Source organism: Anser anser (genome assembly GCF_964211835.1).
Source record: "Anser anser genome assembly, chromosome: 1".
In the NCBI taxonomy this organism is placed as follows: Eukaryota; Metazoa; Chordata; class Aves; order Anseriformes; family Anatidae; genus Anser; species Anser anser.
In genome coordinates, this window is record NC_139720.1 from 67048380 (window position 1) to 67075516 (window position 27137).

A 27137-nucleotide genomic window follows, 5' to 3' on the forward strand; every position below is an offset into this window, starting at 1 on the left:
ACAGGTATCCAAAGCACATCCCCCCAAATACAATCCTTACCATCAAGCAACAACCCCAACTTCTGTCACCCACCACGCCCCCCAGGCAGTACTGACAGTAGCCCCATCACCACCCCACACCAAGCCACCCCACCTGACCAGGAACGCCGCTACAACAGCCATAGGACTGCACAGCAAACCTGACCAGGTTCGCTATCTTTTATTCCAGCAAGGCTATTTTTAAACCGAGATCAGTTTTCTGATCAGACTTTTCATGCGTGTCCAGACAGCTGCGCTGTGTGACAACAAGAGGAGAAAAGGACACAGCACCCCAGGATAAAAACAAGCAGCTGGAGGTAGGAGCGCTGCCCAAGACACTCCTAAAAAATACGCCCTTTGTAATTGTTCTCCTTTTGTATTTAGCTTTGATGATTACGTCTATTGTTTCAGATGTGAAGAACCTGAGGGCCTTAAAGCCTGTCTATTTACTGAAAAGTAAAGCACTTCACTGAACAATGCAGCTATAGGAAAGCTGCATGTAAAGTCTGTTTAGAGAACAATGAACAGTTGTCTTGATTTAGTATCTTCAGATCCCTAACTTCACTACTATCAATATTTAAACCAAGGGGGGTAAAAACCAAACTCTTAGAGCAAGCGCTACATTCATTTGACCCCACTGGCTCTGCAGCAACAGAGTCTAGCTGAGAAGAGTCCCGGTTTTAATACTGCCATACCAGTGAAAGGAAAATCATTCTTATAAGTGAAAACCACAAGGCAAGCAAGAAAGGAATTTTGTTTGTTTGTTTCTAGAGCTGCCTTTTCATTTAAGAAAACACAATGGAAAGCATAAAAATCTCAGAAGAATGAAGGAGATGACAGTGCCCTAAAGGAGAGGTACACAGAGGCTCCAACGGCAGGCAAGAAGTATTAGGCTGTAGGTGGCTGAGCAGTGCAGACCAGAGCCCCCCTCCTGCCCCCGGTGTATGTACGATTACACACAGGCCATTGTCTTAATAGTTGCCATGCAATTGCTACACTATGCCTGCTAAACATTCATTTCTTCCTGTTTGTGAGGCCTTAGGTCAATTTAATGCCCACAAAAAGAGATGTGGCACACCTCTCAGAAGCCTGGGGACAGGAACATTTACAGCATCACGTGCAGAAGTGACAAGATGCAGGTACTACACTTGCAGTGAAAAATCAAAATGGATCTCCGAACACATACAGGAACATTTGAACTGCTCCCACCCCAACAAAAGGGCCTCCCAAAAAATAATTTCCTAAACACCAGTCACACCTGGATTGTTTCACTGAACAAACGTTCAAGGTCACTTCCCACCCCCACCCCCCAAATCATACTTTTTCCTCTAGCTATTTTCTGTGGATCCTCAGATCCGTGACCATTAAAGCTTTCTCTTTCATAGCATCACAACCAAGCACTAGCATCACAGCCTGCTGTATTTCGCAGGCTCCACCATTAACCAATGCTTCGTCCTACAATCACCTAAATTCTCAGTAACAGCACGGCTATTTTAACAGATTTCCCCTTGCATTTTGGAACAACACATGCCACGTATCAGATGCTCACTCACCCAGGAGCTCACAGCCTGCCCCCAAGGGGGGAAAAGAGATGGGAAACAGCTCCTGATTCCTCTGTGTCTGGCTGAACAGTACTCTGCCTCCTGCGCGCTGCCTTCTGTGCAACCACTGCAGTGCTCAGAGCAAGAGGACTCGCAAGAGCAGCTGGAAAACAGCCTGGCATCTCCAGCGCTGAACGTAGGTGTCCATCCCAGCTCGAGGGTGGTTCTTTTACAGGAAACCTATCATCGGCAGCTCCTTGGCCAGAGGGAGGGTCACAGTGACAAGTAGCCTCTGGAAGGCAATAACTAGGGCAAGAGAGAATAATGAAGCCAGAAAAAATCATGTGTGCGTGTGTGTAGGAAGGGAAAAGAATAAGTGGAGCAAATAATGAGTGAAAGAATGGAGTAAGTATACAAAGAAAATTATTTACTGAACAGACTGCTGGTGCTGCTGACCTCAGTTCATTCCTCTCCAAGTTTTAACTCCTGATTGTCAGGGCTTTGCCTGGGAGAAAAGTAAGGTCATTTCCACCCACAACATCCTATCGCCACTCTAAGCTGCCACAGCTGATGTGCAGGTGAGAACACACTCCAGCAGCGGACTACCGCTCAGCTTCAGTGCCCCAGCAGACTGACACAAATTAGAGCACGCTTACCAAAAGCCTGGCCAGCCCATCGTGCCCCTACCCCCAGCTCTACTCCTAAAGAAAAGCCCCTCTGATCCCGGAGCTGAAGGGCTTGGCTGGGGTTCACATCAACACCGTTTTTAAGACCTTCACAGAACGGAGAATCTTTCTGCAGTACGTGAATGTCATCAGCTTATAAAAAGTTAATGTCTACCAAACACTCCTTTCCATGGAAGGGACTGCTGTACACAAGTTAATCTCATGGCCATGACCTTGATACCTAAAGATTTCGCTGCCATAACTGAAACTCCGTAGACCCTGCATGTGTTTGCTGTGCCTAACTGTGGCATAAGCTCCAGTAGGTCACAGCAACTTGTGTAACGCACAGCAGGAGCTATGCCGTCCAGGGGGAACACTGATCTTTTGCATTCTACTTGGGGAAATAGGGGCAGAGAGTTGAGATAACTGAATGAAATGCATGTTAAGTATTACTTATTTTAAGTCATGACTGCATTTGAGAGCAGGATCACAAAATCTACCCACTCCCAGGTTCCCCAGTACCGGGGATATTGCAAGGCTATTGCCTCCACAATGAAGTAAGCAGCAAGCTCCAGTAAAATGAAGCAGCATGCAGTGAAACTATTGACACTAAATATCATGGCTGTGTTACACAGCCTAGCATTTAACTTACAGCACTGAAAAAAACTTCTAGTCCATACCCCTGTAAAGAAACTTTTCCACATACAGCCAAATTGGATGCCTGACGTTGCAGACAGGCTGAAGGCTGTGCCATTCTCCTGCCAGGTGTCAAAGGACTCCAACTAAGCCATATAAATTAAAACAGAGATCTTGCAATTGTCATTGTAGCAAATGAAACACAATTCTAGTAAATAAGTCAACCTAGCTTAAGCTAAGACAGCTGCTAGAAGGACCACGTTCAGCTGCCCACTCTTGTGAATCATTTCCTCAATTGCCATAATTAGCACAGCATTGTAAGGCAATTCATCTTCAAATCCAACAGAAGAAATTAGCACTCATCTTGATTTACTGTGTTCATCTGACAGCGCTTTATTTCCAGTCCATTGCAGAGTCTTCCCTTCAAGATCCATCTCTATTGTGACACCAACAAGGAAAGGAAGAACCAAGACTGGCTAGGGTGCAGCAAACACCGGCCTGCTGGGCCAAGTCAAACCTCCATGTCTTGAACATACTCGGCTGTGCCTGTTCTTTCCTCTGTTTTCATTACCTTCTTTTTCATTTTCTTTGTGTGTCGTGGCTGTGAAATCCCTTGCTTTCTTAAAAGCCTAGGACCAAAGAACTATGCCTCATAGAGGAATCCACCCGGAGACTCTGACTGTGAGAAAGCATCATGCCTGTGAGTTATCAAAGTTTGCATGAATGCATAAATGCATAATAAAGAATTTACCACCATTGTTCTCTACCATCAAAAAAGCCTTGCCTGCCTGGAATATTCTCCCATACGGTGGTTCTTCCCTACAGTTTTATGAAACCTGTCAGCTTCTCTCACCCTTGGAGATCCAGACTTTTGATATTACAAACCCAGAGCTCATTAAGAGCTTGATGAAGCATAAAATAAATGCAGTTTAACAGCCAAATGAACAACAAAGGGCCTTTTGTGATAGTTGAAGACCACAGGAATAGAGCAGCAAAGGAATAAAGACCTGGAAAAAAGACAACCCTTTATATTTGGAGGTGACATTCTGCATCCCAGAATCATCATAGAAGGGTTTGGGTTGGAAGGGCCCTGAAAGAGCATCTGGTTCCACCCCCCTGCCATGGGCAGGGACACCTCCCACCAGCCCAGGCTGCCCAAAGCCCCATCCAGCCTGGCCTTGAGCACCTCCAGGGATGGGGCAGCCACAGCTTCTCTGGGCAGCCTGTGCCACTGCCTCACCATCCTGAGTGAAACATTTCTTCCTTATACCTCATCTAACTCTACCCTCTTTTAGTTTAAAGCCATTCCCCCTGTCCTATCACTACACTCCCTGACCAGGAGTCCCTCCCCAGCTTTCCTGCAGGCCCCTTTAGGCACTGGAAGGCCGCTGTAAGGTCTCCCCGGAGCCTTCCCTTCTCCAGGCTGAGCAACCCCAGCTCCCTCAGCCTGTCTCCATAGGAGGGGTGCTCCAGCCCTCTGATCAGCCCCGTGGCCTCCTCTGGGCCCACTCCCACAGGTCCATGTCCTTCTGGTGCTGGGGGCCCCAGAGCTGGACGCAGGGCTCCAGGTGGGGCCTCGCAGAGCAGAGGGGCAGAATCCCCTCCCTCGCCCTGCTGCCCACGCTGCTTTGATGCAGCCCAGGGTGCGGTCGGCTTTCTGGGCTGCAAGCATACATTGATGGCTCATGGTGAGCTTTTCATACACCAGCACCCCCAAGTCCTTCTCCTCAGGGCTGTTCTCAGTCCATTCATCACTCAGTCTGTGCTGATGTTTGCGATTGCCTTCGATTAATCATCTGATTCACCAGTGACACGACACGATTCCAAATAAAATCAACAGCTTCATTAAGCACAACTGTCGTGCTGATACAACCGAACTGAGAACTGTAGGTCAAGAAAATGATATAATGTAAAGCTCCTACAATGCCCCAGGAACAGAGCATAAGGAGATTTGACCTCTTTGAAAAATGTTTTCTTTGAAATTTTCTGGCACAGAGTAAACAGCAAAGACCCCGGGTTTTTGGCACAAAGAAGGAAAGGTTACAAAATGCTTCTTGTGGAAAAAGTAAATGATTTGGCTTCTGAAGCACCACTCTACTGCTTTGTAGGAGTTACGAGGGACACAGTGACTGTCTAAAGACACAGCCCATCTCAGGTTGGCAGAATTCGTCACAGGAGAAGATAAGCCATGTTTTTATAGCAGGAGCGAAGGACAGTGGACAGCAGTTCCTGGACTCAAACATTTGGTTTTGACATTAGTTTAAAAGGTGGACATTCCCAAACTGAAACACAGGGGCTTTGAGGAAGAAGATGTTGAAGTTAGCCTTCTACTAGAACGCGGTTTCACCAATGCATTCAGCTAGCCTTAGAGAAGGGAAGATAGAAACAATTCTTTCTATCCTTTTCAAGGATTGCTAAACACTTTAATTCTTTCTATCCTAACACTGCAGCATTTTACAAGACTGTTGCTTCAGCAACTATTTAAAAATAAACTCTCCAGAGAGCAGATAGCACTAAAAACAAGCCTCTCCAGACTGACGAGACATCTAGACAACCGTCCACAAAAGGCCACATTACCAGAAGAATTCTCTTACAGAGGAAGCAAACATCTCAAGTGACACTCTCCAAGCAATCTAGCTGTTTTAGATCACAGTTGGGACTATACCATTTCTAAACTAACATTAACTGATTCACTTCAAAATAATAATAATACAACAAGCTGCACAGCTAATCCAGTCCATGAGACATACCCTGCTCTTAAGTTCCCACTGGCTCCCCCAGTTAGAAATAGGATTATAGATATTGCTAAAGAAAAAAAAAAAAATGTCAGTAGTTTCTCCTCCATGCACCAAAGAAGGGTAGAAGAGTAAATGGCCCAGAGGGAAAAAGCAAGTGGCTGGGGGAGACCAGAAACAGAAAAGAGGACAATGGGTTAAAGGAAGGAAAACGCATACGAGGAGAAAACCAAAAGGAGCACCAAGTAAAGAACCTAAACAGTGCACTCTGCTCTGGAGGCACCCAAAAAGCCAGTTTTCTAGTGCCACCATGCCGTGACATGCAAGGGTGAGACACCAGAAACCCTCCACCATTGCTGGGATGCCAGACTCCATCCCTCAGGGCTACTGACGTTCAGCCCAACCAGGGCCAGAAGGCTCTGTCCCTGCGTGGGGAAGGAACAAGAGATGGGAGGGTACAAGAGAGTCAAAACCCAAACAAGCTGACCCCGGGGAGATGAGAGAGGAGCTACATGCTGTATGCACCACGAGAAGGATCCACCTTCTGTCCCACAGAGAAGGAACTTGCATCGGGAGATTCCTCCCTCCCCTCACGAACCACACGGTGGATACACTGACAACCACAACTGCATCAAGGATAGGATCAGTAGACTGTGGCATTGGCTCGGTGAACAAGCCAGCCAGCTGGAATACCGTACCCTCTTCTGATTGTAGGAAGTCCCATCGCTAACTGTCTGGGAAGGACATTAGCTCCAGGAGAAGTGTGCTATAAGCACAAAGAGCTGCCTGAGGAGCAGTTCAGGAGCAAGTTCACTTGATGTCATGAGGGGTGACCAAGCTGAGGGGAGCTAGACAACAAGCAGAATGTGGCAGGGACATCTGAACTGAATGCAGACCAGATATTGCAAGACAAAGGTTCCCAGACCATTCACAAATACACACCTCTCATAGACACACACCACCCCATAAGCCCATAGAGTTGACATTTGGCAGCTTCAGAAGAGCCCCACAGGATGATTTGAAGGTTGGCTCACATCCTGAAATAAATCCACTATCAAATAATATTCTATTCAATGCACCAAATTCAAAACTTGCCAGCATTCATTGCTCTAAACATCAACAGAAAATCATATCTGCTTTCTTCCACTCTAATACGCCTTATTAAGCAAAAAAATACTCAGAGCAGGGACATTTTTACTATGTTTTAACACACCATTTGGCACAGCAGAGTCCTGGGTGGGTCTCCAGGCGTAAGTGTAATGCAACAGGCTTTATATGCCATGCAAAAGCAACATGAAAAGTATTAAGATAGAGTGATGGTCCCAGTTGTAGCCCACCTGCCTTTTCTGAGGGAACGCCAAATACCATCACTGTGGAAAATAGCAGAGATCAGCTACTGAGGCTGTCTGCTTCTGGGTAACTCCTCCATCTATCTTCACATGCACGAACTTCTCGTTTTCTCAAGTACTGGAAGCAGACCAGGTGTCATTGACTCTGAGCCTTTCCCTACATTATCTGGACGCGTGAGCAGTCCTATTCTCCCTGCAAAGTCCAAAGGAAGTCAAACAACACTTTGGAGATCCAGACGAAATACCAGGTGCAAGGCACTGACCTCCCCAGGCTCACCAAGGAAACCATACACAAAGGCAACTAACTCTGAGCTCATCTTTCTTTACAATCAGTGCAGGAAGAGGCACAGCTCTCCCAAAATCTCAATGGGAGCCTCACTTAATTAGTGATTTCCCTGGCTAAGCGAGTCATCGGAATCCGGCCACAGTCCCCAAACTGTTTACCCTTCCTGACGGCCTAAAGTGGCTTTTCTCTCTCTGCTGTTCCCAGCAGATGGAGTCCCATCCACAACGCACACAGACTGCCTAACTTTGGAAATAACTTTGTTCTACAGAAAAGATCAGTGAAACGTTCTTCCATTTGGCTGTTTAAAGCAAGACTCCTAGGCTCACACTTGCCTCATTTCTGTGCAGATGATCACACAACAGAGGAGAAAAGTCTCCCATCTCCCCTCTATTCCTTCTGTCACAAGACCATGATGTTGCAAGTGTTAAGAGGATACTTCTCAACACCAGATCCAGGCTAGACTGTTACGTGGGTATCACTGGGTGGGTACCAGTTGTGCTTTTAACTGGGTTTGAGCCAAATTTGGTTTCTGGTGCCTCAAGATTCATTTCTTTACTGCGCCCTGAAAAAACACAAGTGTTAAATGATGCAAATCTTTGCAAGCTGCAGCATCTCACAGAAATTAAGCAGTTGATATCAACCTTTTTATAGGACCTAACAAAAGAGAAGCCCGCTTTAACAGTTGTGCAAGTCCACACTGCACATTTAGAGACTCTAAGGGAAGGGCAAGAAGGGCCTCCCAACCATCCCACTACAACCACCACCCTTCTACCAAGGCCATAAAAAGATAGAGATGTTAGATAGGGCTTGCGTGGCCACAAGCATTTTTACTTGCATGGCAGAGATAGCAAGTTAAGATATGATACCACAAAAATGCTGCTGTTCTGCCTGCATTTTAACTTCCAGCAAGAAGTCTCCCCACAGATTTAGGGTAGAGATCTTAATAATTTAAAGGGAAATCACTAAAAGTTATACCATCTATTAAGCCACTTCAGTTCAAAAGTTACTTAGAAGAGTATAGGATTATACCCTAAGACTTCCTTAGACATCACACGAAGTTCATTCCAAAGCATATTGCAGCCAACGAGAAAGGATGTAACTACAGCAAAGCTTGAAAGGAAGAGATTTATTTTTTTTTTTATATAAAGTCCTCAATGCTCTGAAATGCCCTCTTCCCTCAACCACAGCAGCTCCCAGCAAGCCTTGCCTCACTTCAAAGCACTGCAGATTCAGAGGAATTATTTCCAAACAGCAGGGCAGAAAGCAGTAATACAGAACAATTTTCCTGCTGGCCAAAGAGGAAGTTGATGCAATAAGTGGTTTATTTCCCAGATTTTAATTAAGCTGTATGACTGGAATACTGCTGCAGACAAACACAGCAAAAGACGCATACTATCAGACAAACATTTCTAATGTTAGAAACTGCACAAAAAAAGGGAAAACTGCAGGACTGAAGTTTTGTTTTGTACCCTACAATAACGTATGAGATCAGGCTAAATCAGAACTCCCCTGTGTGGTATGCTACACAGAAGCAGAGCAAGAAAACACCTCTTGCACACAGGCTCCAATTCAAGGGATGGGATGACCGCCAGACAAGTGGATTCAAAGAAAGAAGGGAGTGTAGCAAAAAAAACAAAAACAAAAACCACCACCAACAAAAAAAACCATGTTCAGGACAGAAAGCAGTGGCCCGCTCGGCCAGCTGCCTTGCTGTTGTGGTTCAGGGCAGGATCGGCAGGAAGAAACCCCCTGGAGATCTCGGGGCCGACAGCTCCAGAGGCGTTTACACGACTCGCTTGCATGGTGGGGGAAAAGCACCCGTACCTGCCACTCCTCTTTTGGGATGAGCAAGGTGAAGATAGAAAACAGGGAGGCTTCAGCGGATGCCTGAAGGTTGGCAGCGTTGACAGCTGGGACTACATGTCAAATTCTCCATAGTATGCCACTGCCGGTGCCAGCAGAAAGCGACCAAGAAGAAAACTGGCCTGTGCCAGCACCTGCAGGACCCATGTACCATTTAGCATTTTTTTTGCTAAAATCCTCAATGGCAAACAAACAAACGCAAAAACACCATTTGCAGTAAAAATGGTCATTGTTTTGAATGGTTGAGTGTCAAAAAAATATCCAGACACAAAGCAAGGACAGCCTAGACTAGTTTTAACCATGTGGCTAGACACAAAAGATCGTATCTCATAGACGCTATCGGGGAAAGAAAGGAGAAAGGTTAACATGTAACCCAGATGAAGATCTAGAGAGAAGGCAGAAATGGCAGGCTGACAGAAAGGAACGCGGTAAAAAGGTTTTCCTTATTTCCATAGCTTTCATCAGCATCCTTTCTCAAAAATGCAAGGCAATTTCTCATGTTGTCCACTGCAAAAACAACAGTTTCAGGACAGCTGATCTCTGCTGGAGCAATCATGTTCTGCCTTCAGCAAGAAGCTGTGCTGCCACTGCACACCTCTAGCAGAAAGATTATGAATTCTCCTTGAGAACTGTGGGATGAAACAGGCTCCTCTTTCCTGAAATTGAGACAGTTCTGTTGTTAATTTACTGCTGTCTAAGATCAGCAAACTCACATTTCCTTTCCTACTCGCACCAAACAGGTTTGAATGGAGACAACTCCAATACCTCAGAACATAAAGAAGAGACATATTTGAGTTTCCTCTTGATGCTAAGCCAAGAAAAAAAAATAAACTCAAAGGAAGGGGGAGTAAAGGACAGACTGTCCACAGGGGTGAGCAACCTTCCTTTCCTTAAATTGCTTCCCATGTCTGGGCACTGAGTTTCTGTCACAAGACACGTGAGAGCTTCACAGCGCTCCTTCAAGATACAATATGGGCAGGAGAATGTGTACAGGTACAATCCACGTCATGATTTCCTGCTCACGCGAAGAAACCAAATGCTCTTAGAGCCCTACCAACCACCCATCCCAACTACCTCAAAATTAGAAGGAACAGGCAACAAGTAATTCAGTGTCTGCGCGTCCCAAACACTCAGTTGGACTCCGAGTGCTTTCACACCCCTCACAGACCCCGGCTATGTGCCAATCTCTCACATACACTCAGAGCATGTGCTTGCATCCTCCCAAATGCACTTTTCCCTTTCTCCCTCTCCCTTCTGCAATTATAACAGAACGTGTCATTCAGCTGGGGAGGGAGGAGGAGAAAAAGGAAGGAAAGGGTGGTGATTTGATGTGCCTATGTCTGCTCTGCCTGCTGTTTTGGGCTCCCCTCCTAACAAATAAACAGTGCCCATCTCTTGCGCCTTATCACATCTTTTCCAAATTGCAGAATGAACACTGGATCGATACCATTACTGCTTTACTGCCACCTATGAAATTACAAACAGCATCTCTATCTCTACAGCTGACATCTCAGTTACAGCCGGCTAGATAGCACGCCTAAGGTCAGCTCCAGGCTCTGGCACTGCTGGGAGACCTAGAAAAATGCAGGAAACGCTCACCTGATGGAGCTCGTGTCCAAAGCCACTGGACAAAAAGCCTGGAGTTAGCACTGGAAGTCGCCCCCTCTTCCCCGTTTTAAACGAAAGGCGAGATTATTGTTAGCATCTGCTGAAGTAAAAACGCTTGCCCAGGAAAACTCTCTCAGGTTACATCTGCGTTAGGAGTATTTCAGCAGTACCAGAGCGGTGGTACAGTGTATTGGCAAAGCTGCACGTCACGCCCATGTAATATCAGAACACGTAGTTCAGACAAGCCCTAATAGCACACACATGCTTTACTAGTGCATGGGAATTGGTGCTAGGACCCTTGACTGAGAGCTGCACCAATGGAAGATTTTAGCTATAAGTGAAAGGATGTTTCCACCCGAGGCTGGTTAGATGTAGATCAACAGGCATGGAACAGACTCCTAGAGCATCAGTGCTGGATGCTGCATGGCTGAAACAAGCTTTGACCAGCCTGTTGTCACAGCTGGATGACACCAGGATCAAAATGCCGAAGCCCTCTCTATGATCCTAGCACTGAATTAAAGCCGTAACACCAAAGAAAGCCCGTGCATGAGCTCCGCTGTTGCTCTCGCTGGCCATTTCCTGGGACAGTCAGAGCAGAAGTTTTCTATTGCTGCCCAAGTAAGGCGGCACCAGCACGGAAGGCTCTCCCTCTGCCTCTAACTTGAGCTTCTCCGAATACCGCTTTAAGATTACGCTGGCAGTACGGCCATTGTGTTTGCGAAGCGGGGCGGGGAATAAAAAAAGCGAGGTAATCCACGAGTGTATTAAGTGACTGAAGCCACTCTGGAATCCTGCAAGAGCAGAGCACATCCAACTAAGGACCAGCTCTGGCTCAGCCTTCTCCAAGAGCAGCGCAGCGCCAGCTCAGCACCACCACACGCACTCCAGTAGCTGACTCGCGCAGAGAAGCAGCAGTGCTGCAGTCTTTATCGAAGGCGACCTGCACCTGCAAACCATCTCGGCTTTCCCACACGCGGCGTGTCTGCAGAATGCTCCTGAGCGTGAGCAGAGCGAGGTTAAAAGCAGGACATTTGAAACCCTGAGAGGTGAGCTTAAAATAAAACGTCATCCTGACCTCAGCCATCTGTGTTTAGGTTTACAACGAGGGTATACAATCACATACAGACACTGTCCCAACGCGGAGCGTTAGGCAGGAACAGGATTTACATTCAAACCTACTGAAGATGGAAATTCGGATACTTGCCATTCACGATCACCGTAACTGTTAGTTGTTTTCTCCATAAATACTGAAACGCAACTGGGAAGGAAAATCTTTACGGTCATCCTGCATCATTTAGGGGGAGACCCCCCGACCACGACCTGAAGGACTAACGGATTTCCAAGCTCACCAACTGGCCATACCTTTCAGTTGTAACTTGGGGTACGAACGAACACCGTGTACCAAGCACCTAGATACACCCAGGTTCTGAGCCCCAGTACCTCAGCAGGCCCCGAGCTAGGCACGAACCTACCCGTTTCCTAACCAGAGCGTGAGCTGCTCGTTTCCAGCTGCCGACGAGCGGCTTCTGGGTGGCTTGAAGCGACAACGCCGACTTCGATCCGCCTCCCGGCACCGCCACCCCGAGACCGAGGGGTTCATCCCCACGCAGCGCCAGCCCTACCGAAGGCAGCCCCGCGGCGCACCGCCCGGCAGCCGCCCGGGGACGTGCCGGCGCCAGGCAGAAGGAAGCTACCGGCGAGCGCGCAGCCCGCTCCCGCACACCCCGGCGCCGGGCAGGGACCCGCTCCCAGCCCCCGCGAGGCTCCCCGGGAGGCTGCCCCGCACCCCGCGGCACCCGGCCCCGCTCCCCCCGCTCACCTCGGCCTCATGCCGCGGCCGGACGCTGCCCGCCGACGGCCGTTGGCAGGGCGGGGGGCGGGGCTCCCCCCGCGCGCGCTCCGCCCCTCTCCCGCCCCACCCGCGGGTACGCGGAGCTCCGAAAGGCACCGGGAGGAGGGGGGGGGAGAAGGGAACGACGGTAACAGCCACGCGGCCGGGCGGCGAGGTTTCCCCCGCCTCGTCCCCCCGCGCCGTGCCGGTGGTACTGCCCTCCACCCCCCTCCGCGCTCGAATCGGCCGGGACCGGGCGGTGATTGGCGGCGGGGCGGGGCGCGCCGAACGGGATTGGCGGAGCGGGGATAAAAAAAACGGGGGGGGGCGGGGCGATGGGGGGCGGGGCGATGAGGAGAGGGCGGGGCGAAGCCGCGACCGTTTAAAGCGCCCCGGGCGGAGGCGCGCGCGCGGCGGCCGTTAGGGGTGGTTGCGAGCTGGTAGCGGCCGGGTCCCTGAGGGAGGGCCCCGAGCGGCGGCGTTAAACGCTGCGGGCGGCTCTGGGCACGCGGGGCGGTGGCAGAGGGGGCCTCAAAATGGCCGGTGGGTGCCTGCGGGGTCATGTCGAGAAAGAGCTAAATGTATTTGTGCCTGGGGCCGGCTGGGAGAGGCGCGGAGCCGTGGGCACGGCAGCCCTCCCGTTTGGGCCTCGTGTGCGCGCTCTGGAGCGAGTGAGATCGCGTCAGAGGGTTCGTGCCGCCTCCCTTGCCCTCGTCTCCCGCTCACTGCGTCAGCGTGGAAGACCCAAGTAGTGACTAATCCCTCGGGTGACACTGGTACAGCAGAGGTGCTGGGTGGGCAGGGAGCTGACAAAATCCTGCCTTGCAGGAAAGCACCGAAAACCTACTGATCTTTAGTATGCGTATAGGTAGGTTTATAGCATGCGTTTGCTTTTTTAAATGCTATCAGAATACTGCTTCCAGGCTGGATGCTCTGCATCTGAACTGGCTGTCAGGAAGAGCACTTCACTCAGTATATACATACACCCACGTCTGCGTGCGCTTACATGTTTCTGTACCACTTATATATATTTCACTCCTGTCTGTACCACTTACTGTATATAAGCAGTACGTGTATATAAATTGTCTTTGCCACGCTCAGCTGACTATGCCCGTGAGCCAGGGGAGCCAGCTAACGTGCACTTGAACAGAACAGGAATGCAAACCAATACAGAAGCACTGTGAGTAATCCAGGAATTAAGAATTGGGTACAAACCCAGGATTATATGATAATAGCAATGATAATACGAAAGTACACCAGTGTTCCTTTACATAGGCCTTTCCAGCAGAGGTATTTCAAATGCCTTTTGTATCCAGAGCCATACAGTTCTAATCTCATACCAAAGCCACAGTTTTCCAACCCTACCTTAAGAGAATTTTTGACTTCCATAATCTGTTAAAGATTTGGGGTTTGATTTTGTCTTGAAAAGCAGTCAGGTACTGCAATAATGTGATACAAACCAAAATGATACTGCTCATAAGAGCTGCACCAAATGAGCTCATGTCCTGGCAGAGGAAATTCTTACTGTGCTGTGGTGTGACAAATATCAGCCAGAAGTGCACAATTCCCAAATCACTATCTATATCCCTGTCTGAGAACAGATGGAGGAAAGCCTTTGGCTGGTACAAACTTGGCTCAGCCTACCCTATTTACTGATGGAGTTTCCATGAGCATAGAAATTAGAGCTACCGGTTGCAATCGCTTGAGAGCCACAGCCAGCTGACTCAGCTTACGTGGTGGAAAATCTGGCAAAGATAGTCTGTCCTTACCTGAGCAGGTGCCTATGTTCGTACACGTGCAGGTGCCAAGGGGCAGTAAGACCTGCAGTTAGTGGATAATTCCCCCCTTTGAAGTCCCCCAAGTTCTTTGCAGGGGAGGCAGCAGCTCATATTAACTGCTCATATTAACTGCTCATATTAACTGCTGATAACCAAAAGATCGAGGTGCTTTTCTCAACAAAGATGCAGGTTGAGGATGTGTTAAATTACTGCAAGATGGAAGTAGGTGGAGGAGAGGGTTCACAGATGGCAATATAGAAGACATTTTTAAATGCTCTTGATGCTCTAGGCTATTGCATACAGTGTGTCCACTGATTACAGGCTAGGCACTTGGCCTCTGAACAATCAGGAGGGCTGTCAGTTTAACAGTAATTTTGTAAAATGCTAATTAGGACCCAAACAATTCCCATTAGGGAACTGGAGATCCATCTGCACTCGAGAATGAAGCTGCCTATGCCATCCACAGCAAGACTTGAACGTTTTGCCTTGGTGTCTTGGAATCCAGCAACAGAGAGGCTTAGTCATATGACAGGGTTATTTGCATTATTATGCTGCCAGATTCCCAGAGGAGTTTTCACAATGCACTGTAAGAGGAAGGGTTTAAACAAGTAGAACTAAAGCAAAAACAAAGCACTGTGCTTCCTTTGCATGTCTCCTTTTACTGCGCGCACGTGGTGCTCAGAGGGGGAGGAGGGTGCAAGGCAATACCATACAGAACTTTAGGCTAATAAAACACACCCTTGAGAGCACACAAAAGCGAGGGGTTGGGATATCGGTACAAAATGGCTACTCTGTATAAACAAGCTAAGAAAACTGAAATCCTGCAGCTCAGCCTTGCAGAATTCTGATGTTCCAGGCTTGTGATGTGCAAGGTGAGCCCATCGCTGTCTGTTCCCTGAGGCCTTTACAGTACTGCTGCTTTGCACTGGGCTAGATAACAATCACCGTGCGTCAGCAAAGCAACGATTCCCTGTGAACAAGTGCCTGCAAGCACCATAAAACTGGGTGCCTCACGCTCCAGAAGTCACCTCCAGTAAGCTGACCAGCAGTCGAGGCAGCAGTCCCAAACCAACCCAGGGAAAAACACCATGGCTCAGGGTTCAGCTCTTAAAAGGAGGTGAGCTGCTGCTGCTCAAAATAAGGTCAGGTTATGGCACAGTGCCCCATTTTGAAAAAATCAATATATACAAAAATAGGGCCTGCCTTCTTTATATATTCCGGTTCTAAAATAACTGAAGGTTCACAAGGGCCAGCTGCTGCTCCCGGTTAGACAAGGATTATAGCAAGGAAGGCAAGTTACAGAAGAAAATCCAAAGAAGCTTTTAGTTTCTCCATGATATCAAAGCTATTTTTACAGTAAAAACGGCCAAGGAATCTTGAATTCTCTGTTGACAGCCTTCCAAAACTCAGAACATGCCAGGTGCATGGCCAGTCCTGTGGGAATTGGTAACCTCTTCAAATACTGAGAACTAACGAGTAAAAACAGCAAGGGAATTTTCAGATGAGGAGGCGATCACTGAATTCCAGGGCTGGAAGGGATACTGAGAAGTCCTCGAACTCCATCCCTGTGAAAGCATCTCTGCCCCATCTGTTTTACCCCTTAAAGACCTCCAACGCTGCAGACACCACAGGCTACCCAGGCAAGCCATTCTGTTCTCATGATTCACTCTTTTTGCCTTTAGTTTTTCCATAGTGATTTACCTGGATCCCTTTTACCATAATTTAAATCTATTTCTCATGCTACCCATCAAAGACAAAGGAAACATTTGTTCCTTTAACCTTTGCAGCAGCCTTTTAGTTGCATGAAGACTTACTGTGTCACTTCTAATTATATTCTCCAGACCTAAATGCCATTTCTTCTTATCTGTCTTCCTAGGTTACGTTGTGAGACCTCTGGTGATTCGTGATGCTCATCTTTGGAGGCTCTCGCTTTAGTCCATGTCTGTCCTGAATTTCACTGCCAGGAACAGCATGCAGCGTGCTCCCAGCTGAGGCCTTACCACCGTTATGTTGAACGGAAGGAGCACTTGGTGTGTTCTGCAAACACCCCTCCAGTTAGTACATCTTAGCGTGATGTTTACGGTGCTAGAGGGTTTTGTGTGCTTTCCACGTCCATGTCACTTTGTAAAAGTCAAGGCAACAATGTGAAAGCAAAGCGCCGCTGAAGCATTTGAAATGCTCTCCATTAACCAGAACTTTTGTCTCCTATACAGAAGTGTTTCTGCTAAAAGTCACTGCATTTAAATTGCTGCCTGCTGGAGGCGATTTAATGTGGGATCTCCTTGATGGGTTATATTGCCTTATTTTCTGATGCTTACATCTATTTGCATAGCTAAAGCATATTTCCTTTATGTAAAAGTAATCTGTATACAAACCAGCTGCTGAATGCTTCCAAAAGAAGCAATGTTTCCCGAAGAAACCGAGGGACAGCAGAGAAAATCTAGTCTACAGAGGTCTTAAAATTTGCTGTCTTCTGCATCAGCTGCAACCGTTAGCAGGAAAAATTGTCCAATTCTGGGGAAAACATAATGAGCTTAATCCCAAAGCAATAACACAGGTGTTCAATTTGTCTTTGAAATACAAGGCAGAAGTCATCATGCACCCTACATCCTCCTGCATGCTAGTGGATATTTATCGCATGAGCATTTGAGTAACTGTAGTATTTATAAAATGAAAATATTTAACCCTTTCCGCCAACCTGAACACACAAGTCCACACTAATCTGGAGTGATGTTGTGTGCAGGGGTGGCAGCTGAGTTCCAGATAAACTGCTAGTGGTGGTTCATTACAGAAAAGCAAATACAAGTCTAATTCACTTTGAAAAAGTACTTATTGGCTCACCCTGTAAACGTAAAGGCTTTTCTAGGTCAAAACTCCTCCAGCTTGACAGGGCAATAAAAAGCCAGCCCACTGATCCAGTAAACTTTGAGCATTTAGAAAAACATTTCTAATCCTTCAGACTAAGAAAATACACATTCAGATAGGAACTCATAAGGAAAGTTTCCCTGCAGCTACATGCAAATCTGCTGAATGTTGAGTGTAAACTGAGCATTTGGGAGTATTTTAGGAATTAGAGAGGTTCTGGGTCTGTCCATACACACTCCAGGTAATTTCACTGCTCATAGATTGTCCAAGTAGTAAAATCTAAAATTGCAGTCAGGTTTGCTGCTACTACTCAGGGCTGTGGGCATATGAGAAGCTAATGAGAGACACACAACTTTCACTTCACTACACTGTACTATATATTTTTTTTAAGTAGAGACAACCTAAAAGAAAGGCTACACAAGGGCAGAAAAATCCCTCCCAGAACTGTACAGGACAGTAAGGAAGAGTAACCCAGATGATTTTGACTTCATGGTTGCTTATAGAACACCTGGATGTGTAAAGAGGTACAAGATCACCTAAAGCAGAAAGACAAGGGCTTTTCAATGAGCAAAATGTAAATATGCAAGAAGACAACTGTTGTCATGCTATGCAATTAATATATTAAACAAAAAATCATGAGTACAGCAGTTCCTTTTACTCAGCTAGTCCTTGAGAAGGACTAAAGAAATGGATTTAAATACATCTTGGTTGAGGAGAATAGAAAGCAAGGCCTGCAACATCATCACCGAGACACCTCATTGGTTCTTGACCTAATTTGGGCTACACGAGTCCTGCACAAGAGCTGCCTGTGCAGGGCTTCCCCTGGGTCTGGTTTACTCCACATAGCATGCATTAAGGTCTATAAGGCATGTTTACTATTTTGAGTTTGGATTAGGAAAGAGCCTGAGCCATGTTTTGTATACTTGTTGTTAAAACAACATCATTTTACTCCTCTAAACAAGCTGCGTAGAGCAGCTCCGTTGTGTTGCTGTCTAGAAATAACCAACAGGCCTGATTCTCAAACAAGTCTGGAAGTTTTCTTCAAGCTCTTAACTTACCCACGGTTAGGCTCTCTAGCAAAAGGCTCTGGGGTCCTTGTTGAGAACCTCACTGTTTTACTAGTAGTATTAGATCTGTCCTTTGGCAAGCTATAAAAAAGACTCTACCTATGTTCCATCCAAATTCATCACTGTTTAGAGTATTATTAATAAAAAGGGGAAAGTAAATCGATGAAGTCATTTTATTGATCCTGAAAACGTGGAACTACTATTAATAAAACATGTTTATGTTGTTTTATGGGTAGGCCAAAGTCCTGGTAGGGTGTGTTTGTCATTCTAATTCATGTGCGGCTTCATCAACAAAGTATTTGTTATTGCAGTATTGTATTTATTCATCTCCTGTTTTCCTCCCCCACAGCCAGAACATCTGCTAAACGTTTCTGAATCTGAGCTTGTTGGGATAGGGCCCATTACTTTTACATATTTATGAACTGTGTGGTACACTGGCATTCATTCAGCGAAGACGGCTTCCCGAGGCTCATGCACGAATGACATAAACCGGTACTGGCTTATGTGCAGGAGGTCTGCATGTGCAGAGTTCACAGAGGGGCTGGAAACCCTGTTACATGCAGAAGTACTTAAACGCCACTGCTGAAGAGGAACATAACTAGCTGCTAATATCTGTGTGATGCAGGAACGCAAAAAGGAAAAACAGGTATTTAAGAAGTCCTAAGGAATTGTAATGAAGAGTAATGTAATTAAATGGAATGAGAAGAATTTGTGTCTGACCCTAGAAACATACCTTACCATCAAAATACTTCAAAGTTTGGTGAAATGTTCCAAAAAAAGCAAAAGCTACGGTGCTTGTGTTAGTTGTAACAGAGTGGACAAAGCAGAACACAGAACTGGTTCTTGGGGTGGAAAATGAACAAATAGTTCATGGTGGAAAAATGAACAAATAATTCATTTCTGATTTCTGTTTTTCTTGTTGTAGTCCAGCATCTCATGCCAACACTCTCACAGGCACATCTTTATGCTATTTACACACTGAAGGGAGTGTATTCTGCCTTCATTGTGTGGAGAACTTACACATGTGACTCTCATTACCACAAACAGAAACTATGTTCATAAATTTCCCTTTTGTGTGTGGACTGAGTGGACCTGTCGCTATTTGCTTTTCCGGCTGGATTGCAACCAGTGCCTTTCCAAAGCAGAAGTTGTAATATTTTCAAAACTCATGAAAAACAGTGTAGCCCATCCCCTCTCAACTGTGAGAGCCATCCATGCTCTGAGGATCATCTGTCTGCCTAAATCCATGCCAGCAACAGAACACAAGCACAAGCACAGCCTAATAGTCTTAATGAGATTACAGCTACAGATGCCCCAGTGCTGCTGTCTGGCCAAGGAACAGAACAAGCATCAAATTCATCTGGAGAAAAAAAAAAATCCCCTTAGCTTGCATGCGAGTGGGTTGCAGTTTAACCAAGATTTCAGAACTACGGTGTGCCAGATCCCTTTGATTTCTTTTTCCTAACCCCCTTCTTTTTTTCAATGCATAATTGTTTTTTATAAAGCAGCATATTATTCTCATGGATCTTGAGATTCAATTAATATTTTGCCAGTGTGAATTTAAAACCGGTTCTCAGACTGCTCTGTAGCCCTAATACATTTAGAGATGCCTATTGTTAGCTATACTAGATTGATCTCACACATGGCTTTTGTATGTTTCCTACTGTCTGTTTGTATGCTTGCCTATGATATCCATGTGCTACAGTGGAGTGTGGTGGATCTGTGCCAATACAATCGTTCTTTTTTATCAGCAGTTTATCTGATGCATCTGTTTGGCTCACTGGACAGAAATTATTTGTAACTCTATCCTACATATGAAGAATACTCTTTCTGCACCTGTTCCAAGCAGCATTTGGTTTGCTTACTGCTAAAATTCTTCATCTTAACAAAAACAAATGAGTATGTGTAACAAAGGCTGGAGTTGTGGATTAAATGAAACAGCTGATCTTTGGATAGCACTATATCAGATGGCTAGGATGCAAAACCTGTTACCAATGCATTAAGGTGTGGATTGTGCTGCTGTTACTGTAAACTGCAGGTACTGCCATGCGGATTTCATTATGCTCGCTTGGTGCCAGCAGGTGAGAAACCTGCTGCAAGTGGCCAGCCCCTGCAGGACTTCATGCCTAGAGGAGAAAATCCAGCAGTAGCACCTTCACAGATTTTGCATGGAGACTATTTAAAGGAGCTAGCACAATAGAAAACCCCTCCCCTTAAAAGCAGGGAAAAACAGAATTTTATAGTCGCTAAGAAACGATAAATAACATTTTCAGTGGAAGACACGGGAGGCCAGCGCGGTCAGTACTCACAGAGCAAGGCTGTAAAAGTGACCCTCTTCTCGCACAAGTCAGCTCCTCCCCGACAGGTGCTCATAGTTCGCCTGCCTCTGCCAGGGCAAGCGCCCAAATCAGAGCCCCTCGCCGCTCCTCGGGCCCTGCCTCCGCACAGGTTTCTCGTTGGGGAGCCTGCACAGGCAATTCTCTCTTTCTTCAGCTCTGCAAGGTGAAGGTGAAGTAAAAAGGAGATGGGGACCAGGATGCAAAGCTCCTTCTGCGCGTCTTTCCCAGAGCATCATCGCGCAGGGGCTGGGGGAGACAGGCGATGCTGGCTCCGGCTGCCAATTCGTCACCACTGCCATGGCAACGCAGCAGTGGTCTCTGGTGGGAGCCGAGCGGCAACGGGAGCCCCAAATGCTTGCATTGCCCCCCCCTCCTCCTCCTCCTCCGAGGCCTCCGACCAGGGTAAGCCACCCATTCTCAAGGAAGGCTGTTCTAGACATCGAGTGCTTCCTCCCCACACGCGCACCTTTGGCTGCTCCCCTCACGGATCCCCATCTCGTTTGCATGGTGTAGCAAAGCTGGCAGCATCCCCAGGGAGCCGTCACTTCCCCTGGGAAACCCTGTGTCATGTGAGACGGGAAAAAGGAACCTTGTTCTGGTAAACATCTGAGCATCAGTGCATGCCCACCAGTGTTTGAAGAACAGCTAGGACAGGGTGGTATAATTCTGTCTCTGAGCAGGTGAACGAGCAGTTGGGGCAGTAATGGGGTATTTTTCTGCCAGGTTTTTCTCTGCCAACATGAGCGAGTGCAAGTGTGTCTGTGAGGCCCCGTCTACAGCTACGGGGAAGCTGTAGGGCAGGCAGAGTTCCTTTGTTCCTGTCTCCTGAACTAAAGCGTCCTCACCTTATCCTTCCTCAGTCTTAACATTGCTGTTTTCTACTTATTTAAAATATTTTTATTACAGCATTGACATAAATATTATTAGTAATGTGGTAGGACAGCCTGCAGGCACAGAGACCTACAGTCTCTGTGCTCTATTTAGAGAAGAAGTCAGGACTGCAGAGCTGGCGTTATTTTGCTGGACAATGAACAATTCAGGCTTGTTTTGGAAAGCAAATCCTTGGATAGTTAAATAATACCACTTGTTTGCGAGAGACTATTTATCTCATCTTCTTAATAAAATGTCACTAATGGTTCTTTGTTGCTTTCCATATTATTCTCTCCTAATGCCAAGTGCTTCTTTTAAGGTGATAGATTTCCTGTCTCAGGATGCCCGTAACAAACACAGCTCTTTGTACACGTAGGTGGTAGGGACAAAAACAAACATGCAGCAGTTAAAACCCACACTAACTTTCCTGTCCTCACTTTTAACTCAAATTGTTTGAGCTTTCCCTGACGGTGGCTCATCATAACCTGCTGGATAGGAACAGGCCTCCCGATGCCAAAATCCAGATATTAAAGATCCTACCATGGCAGGGGATTAAGTACATTTTTTTCCCAATATAATCTGAAGCAGCAGAGATGGGACTTGCTCAGAGCAGCAGTATCAGCCAGAAGGGTTAGAAAGACTTGAACCAAATTCAAAAAACTGTGAGTGGGCTACAAAAATCTCCAACTTTAATAACAGTAACAATGAAAGTCTTGTTACTCATCTTTGCTTCTGCCTTCAGACTCAGTTTTCAAGCTTTTCTCCAATACTAAAAGAAAATTGTAATTTATTTTGGTTTAGGAGAAGTTACATTTCTCCTGTGCTTATGTGATTCTAAAACGTGGGACTTGGAGAACATCACCAAATACAGTGGTGGCCATGACAGGGCTGCAAGACAGGGCAGCGTAGAAGTATGTCTGCAAAGCAGGTAAGCTCATTTAGGGATGGTCCCAGGAAGTCTGGAGCCTTCACACTGAAGATGCTGGGCTTTAACAGCATCCCCCCGGTCCTTGCATGGTGGCTTAGTGGCTTGTTCAAAAATTAGTTACGAGAACACCCGGAGTTACGAGCATCTGGTTCCATACAGACAGGAGGTTACTGAAATTATGAAAGCACATTATAAAAATCTGCATTACAGTGGGCATTTTATGGCTTCTTCCTCAGTGATTTTAAACGAGAACGGAATTAGATCAGAAACTGAACTGCACACTTAATCTTACATGGGGGAAATGCTGGCTGGCACATATAATTAAATATATCTGTCTTGCTGGCCCCCCTCCCCTCCAGACATTTTTATGCTTGGCTTGGTGGAAGAGACGTGGTGCCCCTGGGTGTGATAGCACGAAGCCATTCAAAATGAAGCTGTCCCCTGAAGAAGACAATCCTGAGAAGGAACAGTGCTGGGTTACCAGGGGTTATGAAAGCTGCAGAGGGATGTAGGGGAGAGGAGGTGGCTGGGCTTGACCTGCAGCACGGAGGAGCCTTGGCTTTATTGTTTCACAGTCAGAGCACTAGCTATAAGTGTTTAATGGGATCATGAGGGTTGCTGTACCATTACTTATGGAAGAGGGCATAAAAATGACAGCAGCTAATAAGCGCCATTTTCTCATCAGTCGCCTCATCAAGCTAATTTCACGAGCGGAACGCTGCAGAGGCTAACGGGCTGGAAATGACATTCAGACTGCTGAATGCAGGCCAGCACAGAGAGCGCGTGTCCCTGTGCGTATGCACCTCATTCTCAAACCACAAACAAAAAGAGAGCTACCGTAAACATACATCCGCAGCAGGACACATTTCCTAAACCAAGCTGGAAGGCTAACGTCAGCACATTTGTTCTTCCTTTAGGATTAAGAGGCAACAGGAGCGGGAACATGAATGTCCCTTTGTCCATAAATGTCCAGACCACATTCCTGGGTGTGAAGTTCCCTCACAGAAAGGACTGCTTTGTCTGGAGTTTGTGACTGGGGACATCAATAAGCCCCTAAAAAAACCTCAAACTTGGTGGACCAGGGTGGAAACACACCTTTCTTTGAGGAGCTGGTTCAGAGAAGGGGTTCCTGTGTCTGGGGGAGGAGGGTGCCTGATGCGAAAGGCAGAAAGCGGATAGAGACGCGTGTGTGGTCCAAGGGCAGGATAAAGGCAGGGAGTGTGTTTATGCGTGTAGGAAGGGAGTGGATTGTTTGCGGTGGGAGTGCATGCATGTGAATTAGAGATGTCAAGGCTGAAAAAGGTCTTGTTGGCCTTTTCACTTTTACTTCTTTTAGGCACCGAAGATTTGAAAAGTTGAATTTTCTAGGCATTGCAACAAATTGTCTAACATAGCGTATCTGCTGTCATCACTGGTCACTAATTAGATAACTCTGACAAAAAATCTGTGGCGAGATTTGTTCTTTTGAATACTGACGTTCATTTTTGCTCTTAGTGTCACTACCCAGTGATACTTTTTACACACATTTTACACACAATTCATTTTTTCACTGTGATCTATAGTTAGCCTTATCAGGGAGTATCTATGCTGTTTTTCTATTTTTAAAAGAGGGGACCACATTTCCTCAGTTTTTGCTTGAAATTCTGTGGTGCACTGGTTAAAAAAAACTCACAATGAGTTTTCGAGGCCATTAGAGAGTTATCACCTCTCTAAAATACATTCTGTGCTAAATGATTTAGCAATGCTAGGCTTTTTGCGAAACATTTCCATACCTGATTTTCATGGAGATCCTTGCTCCTGCTTGTCTGTGCTCTTATTAACTGCTGCTATGGTCATGCCTGTTATTGATAGGTTTCTGGAAAGCCCAGCAACTCAGCAATTTTATAACTGCATTATAAATAATTCAATCAACTGTTCTTCCTCACATCTAGCTCTCATTTATTAATGGACTTTCTTTCTAGGCAGTATTTTCTCATCTCTCATCACCATCCAATATATATACTTGGGGGAGGAATGTAATTAGTTTTGCAGTCCTTCTGCCAAAACTTCCACCAACTTCAGTCAGAATTTTGCCTGAAGAATGCCTAATGATAGCCTGTAGGAGTTGGTCCTATTTCTGTACTCCGGGAGCAGGCTGAAAGGAGTGCACACAGGTGGGCAGTGGAGTCCCACGGGCTTTTGAACCCTGAGCATTTTAAGAGAAGCATTAAAGGGTGGGTTTATATGTATGAGAAGAGAAAAGCGAAGGACATGGGGAAAACCAGACAGGGCGAAAGGGCAGAACAAACTGAAGATTTTTTTTACAATTGACTTGTGCTAAACTCTGGTTGTGGGTTTGTTTTTGTTGGTTTTCTTTGACTGATTGTTTTGTTGGTGGTGGTGGTTGTTTTGTTGTTGGTGGTGGTTGTTTTGTTTTGTTGGTTTTTTTTAATTTTCAAATAACAGAGGAATGGATTTTCTCTCTCTCCCCTTTTCTGTCATCAGACAGCTGTGCAAATATTTTAGCATGTGATTGTGGAAGCACAACACTGAAAACTTCTGAATTGTGCCAAAAGAAAAGTACAGGAAAACAAAAGGCAAAAGCCCGGGGCAGGTCTAGCTGCCAGGATTGTCCATCCCCAGGAGAGCTAGACAGAGGAAAAGGAGGAGAAAAAAGGAGGTCTGATAGCTTTCATTGCTTACAGTGACAGTATCCCGGGTCATAAGGAAATGCAAACTTTTGTAGTCCTATATAAGGAGGGTAGCAAAGGTATCAAAGTAATTAGTAGTCTATTAAATCACTGCTTTCTTGAAGGTTGTTGGCTTTATCTGCAGCACCAATTGCTTGCATTGTATTTGTGCGAGATACCAAGTTATCAGGTTGCAGGTACATTGAAAACCTGACTTACACGATACAGTCAGTCAACCTTTGAATTTGGGAAATCAGTGCTACGTGCTTGGTCTGAGGTTATACTGGTCTGGCATGAAATGTTTCTCCTTCCAGCAGTTTCAGGGGCTCATCAACAAAGAAGTGATTCAGGTCAGCTGACTGAAAATGCATCTCTTCACAGGTTCTCTGAGGAGCTTATGCCACATACGTGTGGGCAGCAGGTGATAATGCAAGCCTAAATATGTCACAGCCAGGAATCGAGTTGCATAGTGATTCTCTGCCAAAGACTCCTATCTTCGTGCTGCAGGGAAATGATTTAGCCTGTTAAAAACATTAGCTTTCACTTGCACTATTCTCAGTCTTTTGCTTGCCACACTCATTTGCACTGAGTGACAGAACAGCTTCATCTTCCCCTACTGCTTAAGGTAAAGCAGTAGGTCATGCCATAACCATATCCCATCTCCCAGCAAAGGCAAATGCTAAGTTTTGCAAAGGAATGTGCAAAAAATAATCCTGCTAGTGAACAGCTGAAGGAATAAGATTTCTTCCAAGAAGCTGGACATCATTCTCTCCCCTGAAACATAGGATTGGTGATAATTCTCATTTTTATTAGTCTCATATAACTGCAGATGTTATTCAAGCGAACAAGACACCTTTGGCTATGCTGCATGTCATCTCCTATTCCAGGGAATTAAGCAGGTGGTTATTAAACTGCAATAATAACACCTACACTGTGAACACACTGAAACCCTAAAGGAAGAAATTTTTTCCTTCCGTCAAAGCCAGCAAAATCATTTAATCATTTCAGGAAGCCTTCATACTCCACACTTCCTCTAACCATTTTCATTCCACTTCATTTAATGACCTGCATTATTAACTAAGGTTAATCAGCTAATGTTTTGCACAGTGCTTTGGACAGGTAAAGCACTGTATAAACCCTTGGCATGAATGATTCATCAGGCTACTATTTATTTTACTGTTGTTGCTCTCCATGCTCTTGCTCTTTTCCATATTGCCCTTCCTAGGCAGCAGCCAGGGTGAAGCCAGTGCTACCACGGTTATTATTTCTAGCCCAAGCTGTGTGGTCAGCCACACCATCCATCTCTGGCTCTTTGAAGAGTGTAGCTTTCCTGGTACTGCCACGTGTATTTTTACGGAACCTGAGTGAAGATCTTGTGCCCGGTTACCCACTTAGCAGCATTTTCACCAGGCCACCAGGCTCAGGTTCCAGCCGTAGCTGCAGCTGTTCCCTTACCACATCTGCAGGGGTCTCCGCTCTCCTCCCTCAGCAGAGACCACAGCTGGTTGAGGCTCCCCCCAAAGAGAGACCGGTGTCCAGGCTGAGTCCTGGAAATACTTTCAGTTCTGCCGTTTCTTCAGAAAACCGAACCAAGGCTCTGTTGACATAGAAGAGACTACAAACCACTGCAGAGTCACAGTTGATGCGGCCTCAAATGACAAAGAGGAAGCTTGCCTGTGACAGAAATTCCACCCTTAGAAAAGAGGTTTGAGGCCCCCTTCCAGCTTCTCCACAGCCGTGTGTGACTCTGAGTAGGCCACTTACAATTAGATGTACAAGCGATGTTTCATCCTGGGTGTCTCAAGCTGTGGTTGTTTTGAGAGACCAGAGACGCGATTTACAAAAATGGCAGTACGTATCCCTCCAGTCGAAAGCAGTGGGCCCCATCGTCATTGTCTCTCCAGATCAGATGAGGTAAACATACAAAAACCTGGTTTGCTTTGTTTTTCTATAGCTGTCAACCATACAAATTCTGCTTTATAACTGAGAGTCAAGTCAAGTTCTTTCCTCCTTACTCATAAGTAACATTCAGCAGGCCAAATCAGGCCACAGCGATGCCAAAAATATATCTCTTTGGAACTTGGTAAAC

At 46.2% G+C, this 27137-nt stretch overlaps 1 protein-coding gene and 1 long non-coding RNA gene across 7 annotated transcripts in view; one reads left to right on the forward strand and one right to left on the reverse strand.

The window, feature by feature from the left end:
- Positions 1 to 12672, reverse strand: part of MICAL3 (microtubule associated monooxygenase, calponin and LIM domain containing 3) — a 157796-nt gene extending 145124 nt beyond the window's left edge. The window contains exon 1 of one of the 6 annotated variants that reach the window (XM_083820296.1): positions 12521 to 12672. The gene's annotated coding sequence lies outside the window, so the exon portion shown is untranslated. Of the gene's footprint in view, positions 1 to 1571; positions 12152 to 12520 lie in introns of those variants that run through there. The other 5 variants (XM_083820297.1, XM_083820298.1, XM_083820299.1 and 2 more) reach the window with 5 other exon arrangements.
- Positions 12673 to 12853: 181 nt separating this feature from the next.
- LOC310892506 lies at positions 12854 to 20544 on the forward strand. The gene is made up of 3 exons (XR_014578184.1): positions 12854 to 13075; positions 16187 to 16364; positions 18592 to 20544. It is a non-coding gene; the product is annotated as an uncharacterized lncRNA (long non-coding RNA).
- The last annotated feature ends 6593 nt before the right edge of the window (positions 20545 to 27137 follow it).